The sequence below is a fragment of the Ipomoea triloba genome, chromosome 14 (genome assembly GCF_003576645.1).
Source record: "Ipomoea triloba cultivar NCNSP0323 chromosome 14, ASM357664v1".
NCBI lineage: Eukaryota > Viridiplantae > Streptophyta > Magnoliopsida > Solanales > Convolvulaceae > Ipomoea > Ipomoea triloba.
In genome coordinates, this window is record NC_044929.1 from 10,820,521 (window position 1) to 10,835,978 (window position 15,458).

The following is a 15,458-nucleotide window of genomic DNA, read 5'->3' on the forward strand; positions in this document are numbered from 1 at the left end:
GAGGCCCAAAACATTTGCTAGCATTCCTTATGATTATCAAACATATAATGGCTACATTGCACCTAGGCCTGGAGTAATGGGTCCAAGGTATAAATGGATGCCTAAACTTACTAACCAACCAGGACCCAAAGTTTGGGTACCTAAATCTGCTTGATCCGCTTGCAGGACACCAGGGACACATGGTTCATTGACAGTGGATGTTCGAGACATATGACGGGAAACTTAACACTGCTAGAGAACATCCATCCTATCGAAGGTCCCCTGGTGACATTTGGAGACAACGAGAAGAAAGGACGCACAAAGGCTGTTGGTGAAATTCATAAGAATGAATTGGTGATCAAGGGGGTATCCTACGTTGAGAGACTCAAATTCAACCTCCTTAGCACAAGCCAGTTCTATGACAAGGGCTACAGAGTGATCTTCACCAAAAGCAAGTGCCAAATCATACAAGAGGAATCTCTCGAAGTCGTCCTGGAAGCAGCAAGGAAAGGAACCATGTACATAGTGGATTGGAGATCTGCCAAACCATCCCTATGTATGCTGGCAAGGAGCAAGGAAGACTTATGCTGGGATTGGCACAGTAAGCTTAGCCATCTGAACTTCAAAACTATCAACAAGCTTACTAAGAGGAACCTTGTGGAAGGACTGCCCAAAGTGACGTTTCGAAAGGATAAGATATGTGAGGCATGTCAACGCTGCAAACAGATCAAATCCTCCTTCAAAAGCAAAGCCGAGACATCATCCACTAGACCATTAAGTCTTCTTCACATGGACTTATTTGGACCGGTGGATCCACCCAGCATGAGAGGAAGAAAGTACACTCTTGTGGTAGTAGATGACTACACAAGATTCACCTGGACCGTGTTCTTAACCAAGAAAAGCGAGACAAAAGTTGTCTTACCAAACCTTCTGAAGCAGGTTCAAATTGAAAAGGATGTCTCGATACTAAAGATTCGGTCAGATCAAGGTGGAGAGTTCGTTAATCAAGTTATCGAGAGCTACTGCAACGAAAACGGTATTCATCATCAGTTGTCAGCTGCTCGAACGCCTCAACAGAACGGGGTTGCTGAAAGAAGGAACAGAACTCTCAAGGAAGCCGCAAGGACCATGCTCTCGCAAGCTAACATATCTCAAGGATTTTGGGCAGAAGCAATCAACACAGCGTGCTATACCCAAAATCGGTCCTTGATCGTGAAAGGAGTTGGAAAGACTCCATATGAGTTGTGGAATGGAAGGAAACCGAATGTAAGCTACTTCCACACATTCGGGTGCAAATGCTATGTCCACAACAATGGGAAGACTCAGCTAAGAACTTTTGATGAAAAGGCAGATGATGGAGTATTTCTGGGATACTCATCAACCAGTAAAGCCTTCAGAGTCTTCAACAAGCGAAGGTTGGTGGTTGAAGAATCCATACATGTCTCTTTTGATGATAGAGCATCAACAGATCAACCATCAAAGTCAATGGAAGCAGCTGAGGAAACTCAGTCGGAGTCAATCGAGAGATTAGACTCACCTCTCGATGGGAAGAAACCGATAGTTCGAGACGTAGCGGAACTCCAGTCAGAATCAGATGATGAAGAGCATACCAAGGAGAAAGCTCCTAACTCAGTTGATCCGATCCAGTTCATAGATGCTTAACCCACATCTCAACCTTCAACGGAAGTGTCAACTGAGGAGCCACAACCCGACCTAAGATGGCTGAGAAGTCACCCTGCTGATCAAGTGATTGTAGATGTACGTAACAGAGTTCGGACCAGATCAGCATACAGAGAAAACATGTTTGCTTGCTTTCTATCGCAAATAGAGCCTAAGGTGATCGATGAGGCTCTATGTGATCCAGATTGGGTGCAAGCCATGCAAGAGGAACTTCATCAGTTTTGAACGGAACGATGTTTGGGAACTAGTTTCGAGACCTCATCATCAGCATGTCATTGGTACAAAGTGGGTTTTCAGAAATAAGATGAATGAGGATGGAGTCATTGTTAGGAACAAGGCCAGACTTGTTGCCAAAGGCTATTGTCAGGAGGAAGGAATAGATTTTGATGAAACCTTCGCTCCAGTGGCACGTCTTGAAGCCATACGCATCTTTCTCGCATATGCCGCCTTCAAAGACTTTAAAGTATATCAAATGGATGTCAAGAGCGCTTTTCTGAACGGACTTCTCGAAGAAGAGGTGTACGTTGAACAACCTCCGGGTTTCTTGAAGGACGTGGGAGCTGACAAAGTATACAAATTGAAGAAGGCACTTTACGGCTTAAAACAAGTTCCGAGAGCTTGGTATGACACCTTATCCTCTTTTCTACTTCAGTGTGGGTTCACCAAAGGCCTAGTGGACAAAACATTGTTTAGAATTAAGGATGAGGATCACATCTTATTGGTGCAAATCTATGTGGACGATATCATTTTTGGAAGCACCAATCCAGACTTGTGCGAGAAGTTCTCCAGGTTGATGAAAGGGAAGTTCGAGATGAGCATGATGGGAGAACTCAACTACTTCCTTGGATTACAAGTGAGACAGCTTAAGGAAGGTATCTTCATCAATCAGGAGAAATACACCAAGGATCTGCTCAGAAAATACAACATAGAAGGGAAATCCTCAGTCAAAGTACCCATGGGAACCTCTCTACGTATCGATGCCGACAGTGAAGGTCGAGAGGTCGATCAAACAACATATCGAGGTATCATCGGATCTCTTCTTTATTTAACTGCTAGTAGACCAGATATATCCTTTGCAGTAGGTGTATGTGCTAGATTTCAGGCAAGTCCTAAGGAAAGTCACTTAAATGCATCTAAAAAGATCCTTAGATATCTCAAAGGTACGCAAAGTGTTGGACTTTGGTATTCGAGAGGTGGATCTTTCGAACTTATGGTTATTTAGATGCGGACTTTGCCGGTTGTAAAATAGATCGAAAGAGCACATCAGGGACATGTCAGTTTCTAGGTGGAAGACTTGTCTCATGGTTTAGCAAGAAACAGCATTCGATAGCTACAAGCACCGCTGAGGCAGAATATGTAGCAGCTGGAAGTTGCTGTGCTCAGGTTTTATGGATGAAGCAACAACTACTGGATTATGGTGTTGAATGTAAAGAGGTTAAGATCATGTGTGACAACACAAGTGCTATAGCTATCACTCAGAATCCAGTGTTACATTCAAGAACAAAACACATTGATATCAAGTATCACTTCATCCGAGACCATGTTGAGAAAAAAGATATAACTTTGGAATACGTTGCAACGGAGGCGCAACTAGCAGATATTTTCACAAAAGCGTTATGTGAAAATAGATTCTCTCAACTAAGGTTAGAATTAGGAATGATAGAATTCGGATGAATGATCAAATCTTATCTTCTTGTATTTAGTGCCATGAACTGTTTCGCATGTGAGGGGCGGTTTCATCAACTTTATGGCAGCTTTGGAGTTACACAGCATTGAATGGTCATTCATATGACATCCCGTGACTCAACAGTGGTAACCTTTTTGGGCTATAAATAGAAGGGTTTTCTCATCAGTTTATGTCATCGACTTCTTCATGGAGAAGAAGAAAGGAAAAGACGATGTACCGTTCTGGTATAGAGGGAGAAAATCAGCAACGAAGTCCAAAGACTTTCAAGGAGAAAACTATCCAGAATCAACGAAGGGTGAACAGATTGCGGAGCTTCCTGATAATCCAAGCAAGCATCCTATTCCCATCCAAGGTGAATGGATCCCCAAATGCGAGGAGATCCACAACGATGGGATACTGGAGTCAGGAGAAGAGTCTTGCACAAGTGGGACTCCTACCGCTGCACATTCTGGAAAAGGACCTCCCTCAACCAAATGGAGAACCAAGGAAAAAGGGAGATGAAGCCTGTGAGGAAGGCAGCAGCGGAGAGAAGAACAAGAAGGGGAGTAGCCACCTCTAGTTCTGTTATTAGGAGAAATAGGACTTTAGATGGCTAGTTCCTGTTCTAACGATAGATTCCTATTAGGCTATCCAAGGCCAAACAAAAGTTTCTATGGAATCTAATAGGATATTGATTCATATGTAATGTTTTCGAAAATCACTAAATGAACTTAAGGAAATGTTCCAAGTGATATCTTTTGATGAATCAATCTTGTCTCCGTATCGCAATCTGTGTTCGAAAGGTAGTTCGAGAGGTACATGTTCAGTTTGCCTCTTTGTGTTATGTCTCGAAGAAGGGTAGTTCGAGAGATCACTTCGAAAGATATCAAACTGACTATCTACGTATCTCTAAATGGAGGAATAAGGAGGGTTAGGGATCGATCACTCAGGGGGAAGATCCTTAACCACAGGAATGCTTAGATGGAGGAATAAGGAGGTTTAGGGATCAATCACTCAGGGGGAAGATCCTTAAACTAGCAAAATCAACAGTTTACCTTCGAGAGGTAAAACTAATGAGCTCAACGGATATATGTGGAATGGCTAACTTTGGGCATTAATGTTAGCCACGTGGTCTTCGGTTAATGACGGTTTTCCGCTCTTAAAGGCATTATCTTGATAAGTGGGAGCATGCTTATATAAATATCATCTCTTTATATCCCACTATCCAAAACCGTATTATATATTACCAAAATACCCTTACCATATCTTACATACATAACCGTTATAAAGGGTATTTCTGACCTTTAATTTCTTTTAAATTAACCGGGATCCCTTTTTTGGGTCAAGCTCTCAACCCTACCCATATATCTAACCCGAATCCACATGATATAAAAGCCAAATTCTTCTTCCTTACCCGGATTCAAGCTCAAACCGAATACCCAAAACCCCCAAATCCTAAACACTGTACACATTCCCTCCAAAACCTCAAATCTGTCAACTATGGCGTCCGACTCCTCCACATCAACCTCATCTTCCGTCGCATATCAGAGGGAGTTGCGACACATTCGCACTCAGATCAAACAAGTCAAGGCGGGGAGTATCCTTGACAAAAACGGCTTCATCACCCACTCGTCAAATCCAAAGATGGCGGAGAAAGTCTTGAAGAAGTTTGAGAAGGCAGGACTAATGAAATACATGACGCACGACTACCAAACCATTCATGAACTCGACTTCACTGAATGGTTCGCGAATGCCAAGGTCACGAAGGGCAAAATAGAGAGTCGGTTCAATGAGATTGATATCACGACCTCTGTTGGTGACCTCAGAGCGGCATTCGACTTCGCGACGTCGGAGGAAGCAGTCCAGCACCTCTCGGATTACGACTTGGACAAGCAAGCTTTTTGGGATAAAATCCGACTGGAGTCTGCTCCTACAAGAGCATCCTCTGCCCTCCGCAAGTTCCATCTAAAGGAGAGGTTTGTTCTTGCTGCCGACCTAATCATGAAATTCGTGCTCGGTAAGGTGTCTGGAACTGACGAAATCAATCTGGACATCCTCAAAATCCTCCACGCCATCTGGAACAACAACAAAATGGACTGGGCACATATCATCTTCAATTTTCTTCAACAGCAGGTGCAAAGCTCAGTCTCCAACACCAACCTGACGATCAGTAAAAAGGTTGGTTTCGGTTTTGTTGTTCAATATCTTCTAAGTTTGAAGGGCTTAGAACTGAGGGAAGGGCGAGAGATTCATCGGAATACCTATATGGGTAGGACGAAATCTCAAGCTCCAAAGGCTAAAGGTGCTAAGGGTGCACCTTCTCCCTCGAAGCCTAAGGGAAGGGGCAAAAGGAAAGCCCCAGCCAAGGAGAAGGAATCTGATGATGAGCCTCTGGATAACCTGATCAAGAGGATCACCTTATCGAAAAGGGCTAAGAAAGCCAAAACCATCGCCATCACTCAGATTCGAGAAGTAACACCTTCAGCAATCCAAGAATCACTTGAGAACAGGGCACAAGCCCAGGGGGAACCTCAGGCTACACTGGCCACTGAGGTTGAGAGAGTGCCCCCTACCAGGTCTCAGTCAGGAGCTTTATCTGTAAGTCTACATGCTGATGATGATGCTGAGGGTGCTGATGAGTCTGTTGTCGAGCCTCGAGAGGAGGTTCGAGAGATTGAAGGTACTGGGATCAGTGATCCAGTACAGACAGGAGTTGAGGAACCACGAGAGGTGGTTCGAGAGATAACAGTGGAAGCTGCATCGGCAACAGAAATCCTGTCTGCTAACTCTGATGAGCTGAATGCTGAAATCACTTCTCAGTTGGATCAAAGTACTGAAAATATGTGTAGCTTGGATGACTTCTCCAGAGTGCTTCGATGGATCAACTGGAGAACAGGTCCGATTGATCAACTGATTTCGAGAGCAGCAGATATGGTGGCTGAGGAGGACTTTGCTTTAAATTGGTTAAACCTCACTGCAATCCCAGCCAATGAACTTCTGAATCTTGCCCATGAGATGCACGTAACCAGGAGAAATCTTGGTCGATCTGACAAGGGAAAGGGCATAGCTGTTGATGCGCAAGAAGCTGAAGCCGAGCCTGTAGTGGATCCTGAATTAGAAGCTCAATTTCAAGAAGATATCAGGCTCGCCACTGCATTATCCTTGGGACATCAAGTAGAGGATACGAGAGGTCCAGGAGAGACCTCTGGGATTGCTCGAGATGATTCTGAGAACCCAATACCAACAGCCGCAATCCCCTTGTCCCAATTAAATTTCTCTGCTCTGGACGAACAGGTAGCAGCTTCGAGAGGTGAATCCGAGACCTCTGAAGCACTTAAGGTGGCACCCAGCTCAGTCATACTGCTGCCAGCACCTGAGTCCACACCCTCGAATGACACCGATGAAGCACAGACAATTCGAGAGGGTGAAATACCGTTGCTCCAACTCCCAGGTTTTCCCATCGATTTGGAAAGAGAAAGGTGGAGTGCACCAGCTGCTCCTGAAACAATAGTGATTCCTGACTCACCTGAGCAAGCTGAGGTACAATCTGATGAGCAACGAGACTCACCTGAGCAAGCTGAGGTACAATCTGATGAGCAACGAGAGTCACCTGAGCAAGCTGAGGTACAATCTGATGAGCAACGAGAGCAACCTGAGCAAGCTGAGGTACAATCTGATGAGCAACGAGAGCAAAATGAGCAAGCTGAGGTACAATCTGATGAGCAACGAGAGCAAAATGCCCCAAGTCCTGCTGGTTCGAGAGGTACTGAGGAGGACGATGCGAACATCGAAGGTGGAAACAGGGAAGCACCTGTCGACACTTCGTCTCCAACCCCACCAGCAGACGACCAAGTTCCCAGCACTGGTTCGAGAGGTGACGCTGAGGGGGAACTTCTATTGGATGGAAACCGGGAAGCGTCCAATACCGAAGAACCCTCCCTGGCTGATCCAATCTCAACAGTCGCTGAAGCTGAGGCTCCAGGTTCGAGAGGTGAAGAGCAAGAAGTGATCCATCCCTCAGGTGGAAACCGGGAAGCGCCTGACATGGAGCTACCTTCGCGCTCTGAACCCAGTGTCCCTGCGACCCCTCAGACACTCAATCGAGAGGTGGACTCGCAACTGCAAGTCATGGGTGGAAATCTGGAAGCACCCAAGTCCCCTCCGATAAAAGGTACTTCTCACTTCTCTTCTTCTACTTCTGACTATGATCAACAGGCCGAAGAAGCCTTCATTGGCGAAGTGCGTCAATTCATGGCTGATCAATCTCAGAAGATGGCTCAGCTCGAGAGAATACTCGCTGTTGTCCGCAATGCTGCAATGCTTGCTGCTGGCACAAGTGAATCCCAAGGCCGTCATGCAGAACTTCTCGAACAGGCAGTATGGGCTGAGGATGCAGCACGGAAAGCTGCAGATGAAGCTGCTGTAGCTCGAGCAGAGGCTGCAGGTGCGAGAGCTGAATTAGCTGAGATACGAGCAGAGCTTCGAGCCTTCCAATACTCTAGTGAGCTTCGACAGGACGTAATCAAAGCACTACTCGATGATCTGTCGAACCAAGTGCCTGCCCAAGTTCAAGCACTCTTCGAAGGCATGTCCACCCTTCTTTCCCGCACAGATGATGCCACCAAGGGGGAAAGGACTCAGGAAAGGACATCAGTAACTAGCAAGAAGAGAAGGGCAGCAAGTGAACCAGCTGGACCACCTCCAAAAGTCCCAAAGACAACAAGCAAGGCAATGGAGGAAGCCAAGAGGAAGGAGGATCTAAGGGTTCAGCGCACAAAAGAGTTAGAGAAGCGAAGAGAAGAAGACAGAGAAAGAAAAAGGAAAAGGCAAGAACAACAAACAGAGAAAGAAAGAAAAGATGAACAAAAGATGATCGCCTTCAAGTTCGGAAATAGAGAAGACACCGAGCAAAGTCTCGTCCATCAGATCTTCAATCTGGTGAAGTATGTTGGAATGTCTCTTCATAGCAACATGTCTCCAGAAGAATGTATCTACTGGTGGAAGAATGAAGTAATTGAAGGTGAATTTGTTGGGGAGGCTTTCAGAAACTATCTATTCTTCCATGTCACAGATGACTATCTGAGCTTGGTAGACACAAGAAACCCCATCAAGACACGAGAAGCAATCAACAAGAAGATTCTAGCAAACAAGAAGTAAGCTCTCGTAGTCCATAACTCTTTCTTGATCATCTCTGATTGTTCTTGATCTCTTTTGCCTTCTTCTATTTTATCTTTTCTGCTAAAAGTCTTGTAAAACATTCCCGTTATGTTAATATATATATATATCTTTTGTTGGGGTGTTGCGTGAGTTCTTACTTCATGTTTTAGCAGATTAGCTCGCTTGTCAAACTTACCGTATGCGCTGAAAATAAAATCAATGATCTTTTCTTGCTAATCAGGCATACAAGTATAAGTGTTGGCATCATCAAAAAGGGGGAAATTGTTAGGAACATAATGTATTAGGTTTTGATGATACCAAAATGTATTTTAGAATCCCCTAAGTCTCGAAAGATAGGAATCAATGTAAGTTCGACAAGTAAACTAAGAGCGAAAATACAACCGGGTAACTTGAGCTCAACTCGGAAAATATTTAAGCTTAAGGTAAACTTGTGTGAACATCTTAGAAAGTCTCGTGTTGTAATCCTATAGATAGATCAGAAGAAGGCACGTGACAACACTGGAGGAATAAGGGTCTGCGAGACATCAACTAAGTCTCGAGACATAAGCATAGTTCGAGAGGTAGGACCTCTCGATACAACAACCCAGTTCGAGACATAAGCAGAGTTCGAGAGATAGATCTCTCGATANGGCGGGCTTGGTGATCAAAGCTCAAGTGCTCGATAGGTGGAGTAACAAGAAGCGGGGCGAAAAACCTGAGGCTTGAGGCGGGCTTCGTGATCAAAGCTCAAGCGCTCGATATTGTACTAAAAAGGGAAGTTTTAGTGCAATCCTTCCAGGGAGTTTCTGGAAGAAGAGTGGATGTAGGCGGGTTGGCCGAACCACTTAAAAATCTCTCTCGCATTTACTTTCTGCTTTTATCTCTCGCTATCTAACTCTCGAACTGCACTGCATATAACCGCACCTCTCGAACTAACTCAAACTCGTGCTAACTAAAAGGGGATAACCTTTCCGCTGCGCATAAAACTTTGTCTTCATATTATGAGGTATCGGACCTAAACATCCTAAGTCCAATACACACGAGAAGTCGAAAAAGATTTGCAAAATCTTATACAAGTCTATTCACCCCCCCCCCTCTAGACTTGTACCCCATCCCCTTGGGACCAACAAGAAGGGGTGAAAATGTGAAACAAGCTTACTTGAACGAAGAGTGTTCGACTGTGCTTCAAAAGGGGTGCCCATGAAAAATGGGTGACCTTGGTGCGTTTGTTGTGCCTTGTATGGTTAAGGACCTTGATTGTGACAACGCATTGGCCAACCTCAGAGCTTCAATTAACATCATGCCTTCTTTCATGTTTGATAGATTGTTGTTGCCCCCATTGACCCTGACTCACCTCACAATCCGCCTTGCCGATGGGTCCATTCGGTACCCAAAAGGCATTGTGGAAAATGTGTTGGTGAGGGTGAAGGGCTTCATAATTCATGTGGATATTGTTGTGTTGGATGTTAGGAATGATTACATTGATGTTCCGTTAATACTTGGGAGGCTATTTTTTGTCACTTGTCGTGACATCATTGATGTTGGCACAAGCAAGTTCACTTTGAGAATTGATGGGGAAGAGGCCAAGTTTGATATGGCCAAAATTGAGAATGATGGAAATTTTGGTACAAAAGGAAAGGTCAAGGCTAAGGCAAAGAACAAATCTTCTTAGAAAAGTGATGACTTGTTGTGGAGAAAGAATTGGGTGAGTAAGATGTGTTTTCAACCAAAAGGATTTGATGTGAGTTGACAAGGAGATGGTATGGTGCGTCTAGCAACGGATGTTAAACGCAGCACTTCTTGGGAGGCAACCTAAGGTTCTTGTGTAAATATTTTGGTTTATTTTGTGGTTTTATTGTGTTTTTGGAGCTAACTCTTGTAGGGACATACTTTCCAATGCTACTCTTGCTCCTAGTTAACTCTTGATAATACACCTATGATTGTCAGGCACTCTACTTATCTCTAAATTATCATCCTTGTGAGACCGACACTCGGGGACTCCATCCTCGTTTACACTTTCCATCCACCACCACTAAAAATTATCGTTTAGAAGCAAGGAAGTGGATGGAATAATGGAGGTTACCAAGGGAGACCACAAGCAAATCTAAGTGGAAAACTCACTTATGGGCCGAATAGAGAGAGGAGTCAAATCACCTACAACTCCAATAATGGAGGAAGTGGAAATACTCTCTATAGCCACCGCATGTCTCCAATGGTGAGCTCTACCTCCAAAGAGAAAGATAGGGGAGGTGGGCGAAAGGCTTTCAAGAGCACATCAAGATATCAAGAATGATAGGTTGTTAAAACAAGAAATCACCCAAGATGTACAGCAAGAAATGGCCGCTATGAAACAAGAGTCTCAAGCTACAATACAAGAAATGGCCGCTATGAAACAAGAGTCTCAAGCTACAATAAAAGAAATGGCCGCTATGAAACAAGAGTCTCAAGCTACAATAAAACAATATTGAGACTCAAATATCTCAAATGATGAAGATAATGTCAGAGAGACCGTGGGGTGTGTTACCTAGCACCACGGATAATAATCTAAAAGAGCGTATAAACGCTATCTCCATAAAGATCTTGGGTGATGGAAGTGAGAAAAAGGATGCCATGATGCAAATTTGTGAGAAGGAGACTACCTCGTGTGGTCAATCAAGCAAAGGGAAGGAGACCACCTCTTGTGATCAATCAAAGAAAGGGAAGGAGGTCACCTCTTGTGACCTAAGCAAGCAAAAGAAGGAGGCCATTGCTAAGCCAGTAACCCCACGTTACCGACCACCAATCTCATTTCCCCAAAGGCTATTGAATATGAACGAATTGAAGGAGAAAGGTAAACTCACAAGCAAATCTAAGTGGCAAACTCACTTATGGGCCGAATAGAGGGAAGGTCAAATCACCTATAGCTCCACTAATGGAGGAAGTGGAAATACTCTGTATAGCCACTGCATCTCTCCAATGGTGAGCTCTACCTCCAAAGAGTGAGATAAGGGAGGTGGACGAAAGGCTTTCAAGAGCACTTCAAGATATCAAGAATGATAGGTTGTTAAAACGAGAAGTCACCCAAGATATGCATCAAGAAATGGCCGCTATGAAACAAGAGTCTCAAGCTACAATAAAAAAAATATTGAGACTCAAATGTCTCAAATGATGAAGATCATGTCGGAGAGACCGTGGGGTGTGTTGCCTAGCACCACGGATAATAATCTAAAAGAGCGTATAAACGCTATCTCCATAAAGATCTTGGGTGATGGAAGTGAGAAAAAGGATGCCATGATGCAAATTTGTGAGAAGGAGACTACCTCGTGTGGTCAATCAAGCAAAGGGAAGGAGACCACCTCTTGTGATCAATCAAAGAAAGGGAAGGAGGTCACCTCTTGTGACCTAAGCAAGCAAAAGAAGGAGGCCATTGCCAAGCCAGTAACCCCACGTTACCGACCACCAATCTCATTTCCCCAAAGGCTATTGAATATGAACGAATTGAAGGAGAAAGGTAAACTCACAAGCAAATCTAAGTGGCAAACTCACTTATGGGCCGAATAGAGAGAGGGTCAAATCACCTATAGCTCCACTAATGGAGGAAGTGGAAATACTCTGTATAGCCACCGCATCTCTCCAATGGTGAGCTCTACCTCCAAAGAGTGAGATAAGGGAGGTGGACGAAAGGCTTTCAAGAGCACTTCAAGATATCAAGAATGATAGGTTGTTAAAACGAGAAGTCACCCAAGATATGCATCAACAAATGGTCGCTATGAAACAAGAGTCTCAAGCTACAATAAAAAAAAAATATTGAGACTCAAATGTCTCAAATGATGAAGATCATGTCGGAGAGACCGTGGGGTGTGTTGCCTAGCACCACGGATAATAATCTAAAAGAGCGTATAAACGCTATCTCCATAAAGATCTTGGGTGATGGAAGTGAGAAAAAGGATGCCATGATGCAAATTTGTGAGAAGGAGACTACCTCGTGTGGTTAATCAAGCAAAGGGAAGGAGACCACCTCTTGTGATCAATCAAAGAAAGGGAAGGAGGTCTCCTCTTGTGACCTAAGCAAGCAAAAGAAGGAGGTCATTGCCAAGCCAGTAACCCCACGTTACCGACCACCAATCTCATTTCCCCAAAGGCTATTGAATATGAACGACTTGAAGGAGAAAGGTAAATTTAATGCTTAGGTTAGAAAATTACATCTTGACATGTCTTTCTTACATGCTTTGGGCGAAGTCCCTAGATATGCTTTCCATTTGAAGGAGTTGTTGAAACACAAAGAAGGGGTGAAAATGTGAAACAAGCTTACTTGAACGAAGAGTGTTCGACTGTGCTTCATAAGGGGTGCCCATGAAAAATGGGTGACCTTGGTGCGTTTGTTGTGCCTTGTATGGTTAAGGACCTTGATTGTGACAACGCATTGGCTAACCTCAGAGCTTCAATTAACATCATGCCTTCTTTCATGTTTGATAGATTGTTGTTGCCCCCATTGACCCTGACTCACCTCACAATCCGCCTTGCCGATGGGTCCATTCGGTACCCAAAAGGCATTGTGGAAAATGTGTTGGTGAGGGTGAAGGGCTTCATAATTCATGTGGATATTGTTGTGTTGGATGTTAGGAATGATGACATTGATGTTCTGTTAATACTTGGGAGGCCATTTTTTGCCACTTGTCGTGCCATCATTGATGTTAGCACAAGCAAGTGGACTTTGAGAATTGATTAGGAAGAGGTCAAGTTTGATATGGCCAAAATTGAGAATGATGGAAATTTTGGTACAAAAGGAAAGGTCAAGGCTAAGGCTAAGAACAAATCTTCTTAGAAAAGTGATGACTTGTTGTGGAGAAAGAATTGGGTGAGTAAGATGTGTTTTCAACCAAAAGGATTTGATGTGAGTTGACAAGGAGATGGTATGGTGCGTCTAGCCACGGATGTTAAACGCAGCACTTCTTGGGAGGCAACCTAAGGCTCTTGTGTAAATATTTTGGTTCATTTTGTGGTTTTATTGTGTTTTTGGAGCTAACTCTTGCAGGGACATACTTGAATGGAACACCATGGGAGAAAAATGTGCAAAAAGTTGGAGAAAATTGTCAAGACCCTCCCCACGATCGTGGGGGAGGTCGTGGCCATGTCTAATTCCCGGTCACGAGCTCTTCACTATCGTGGTGGAAGTCATGACTAGGTCTGAACCCTAGTCACGAGCTCTCCACGATCATGGTGGAGTTCGTGACAGGGTATGGATCCTAGTCACGACCCTGCTATGATCGTGGCAGGGGGACAACAGAGGTCTCGGATTCTACCCTTTAAATACTTGAAATTGCAAAACTTTGAAGAACCCTAATTTCAAATTGGGAATTTCACAAATGGGTTTGATGATAAGTTGTTGCATGTTTGAAATTGAGGTTGGAATTGTGTTGATATATGTTTCCCATGATCCATTGTGATGAGGATTGCACTTTTACTACACTTGTTGTTCACTTTTGAACAATTCACATGCTCTTGACTCCATTGATGCATTGATGAAGAAGAAATTGACTTGTTGACCATGAATATGGAATTCACTTGAAAATATTTTCTTGAATATGATGATTAGTCTAATTGCTATGCTTTGAATATGATTGTTGTGATGATATTTTGAGAAGAATTGTTGAAAAAAAAAAAAGGAGAGGAATTTCAAAAAAGTGAGGAATTTTGAAAAAAGAGGGTAAAAAGATGAGGTTTTTGTGATGCAAGTCTTGTGTTTTTATTGTCTTGAGTGTGGTAAGGATTGATGAGTGTTGTGCTATATTGTTCACTTGTAAATCATGGAGAATGGAATCCTTTGTTTTAAGACTTTGTAGGGAAAACATGCTAATGAGAAAGGAGAGTGCTAAGAAGAGAAAGCATGATGTTGCTAGTACTAGCCGAGAACCGGAGGTGGATGAGCATTGGGATGATGGAGGGATTGGGAAGAAGAAGAGCAAGATACTATCACCGGAAATAGGAGATTGCAATTGAGTGCCATGGACTTGGCAAAAGTGGCTCGTTTGAAGACCATACTGGTGTTGGGAGGACTTTATTTCGACATGTCATTACTTGACTCATTTGTATGCCGTGAGGGGGTGCAACAATTGATTTCACACCTCCAATTGTTTAAGGTTTTTTAATGGAGAGGGCACACCTATGGCCCTTTGGTTTATGAATTTGTGGCAACCCTAAAGACTTGAAAGGAAAGATATCATAACAAGCCATCTATCTCGTTCACCCTTTTCAACAAGGTGTAAAAGATTTCAGTGAATGAGATGTAGGTGTTTTTGCGTCTACACATCGAATGGAGAACAAAGAAGTTAGGGTTACTTAGGCTACCAGACGGATGTTTATTTCGATAGGGAGGTCACAATGTATTGGATGACGATATGCAATGGTAAGGTGGTTTGGAATGCGGCAAAGACAAATGCAAAATACATTGTGCGGAATGACATGAAGGCAATAAGGTATGCACTGGCGGTGAACTTCACGGGAAGAATCTCTAACATGCAGAAAGTTTACCGAAACGACCTTTTTCATTTGTGGAGTATGGAGATGGGGAATACTATTAACATGGGTGTGATATGCAAGAGGGGGTTGACCACACAAAGTCAAAACAACACCACCATCTTTATTGGGCCCTTGCTCTCTAGACTTTGTAAAGGCCTTAACTTGGAAGGAAAATTGAGGAGAGAAAGGAGAATTGCTTCAATGTCATCCATCACCATAGCCAATCTCAATTGGGCAAAACTCACCCCAATTGAGGAAGGTGAAGAAGAGGCCCCACCTACATCACCTACTCCGAGCATGCCCGACATTCCTTCACATTTTGCCACCGTCCATGATTGGGAGTCAATGCAATCCTTTCAATACCAACTTCATCTTGAGCACATGGCGGAATTGAGAACCCAAAGAGAGGAGATTCGAAGGAATGGCCAAGCAATAGAGGACCTTCAAGTCCAATTCACTCAACACTTTCATCCCCAAT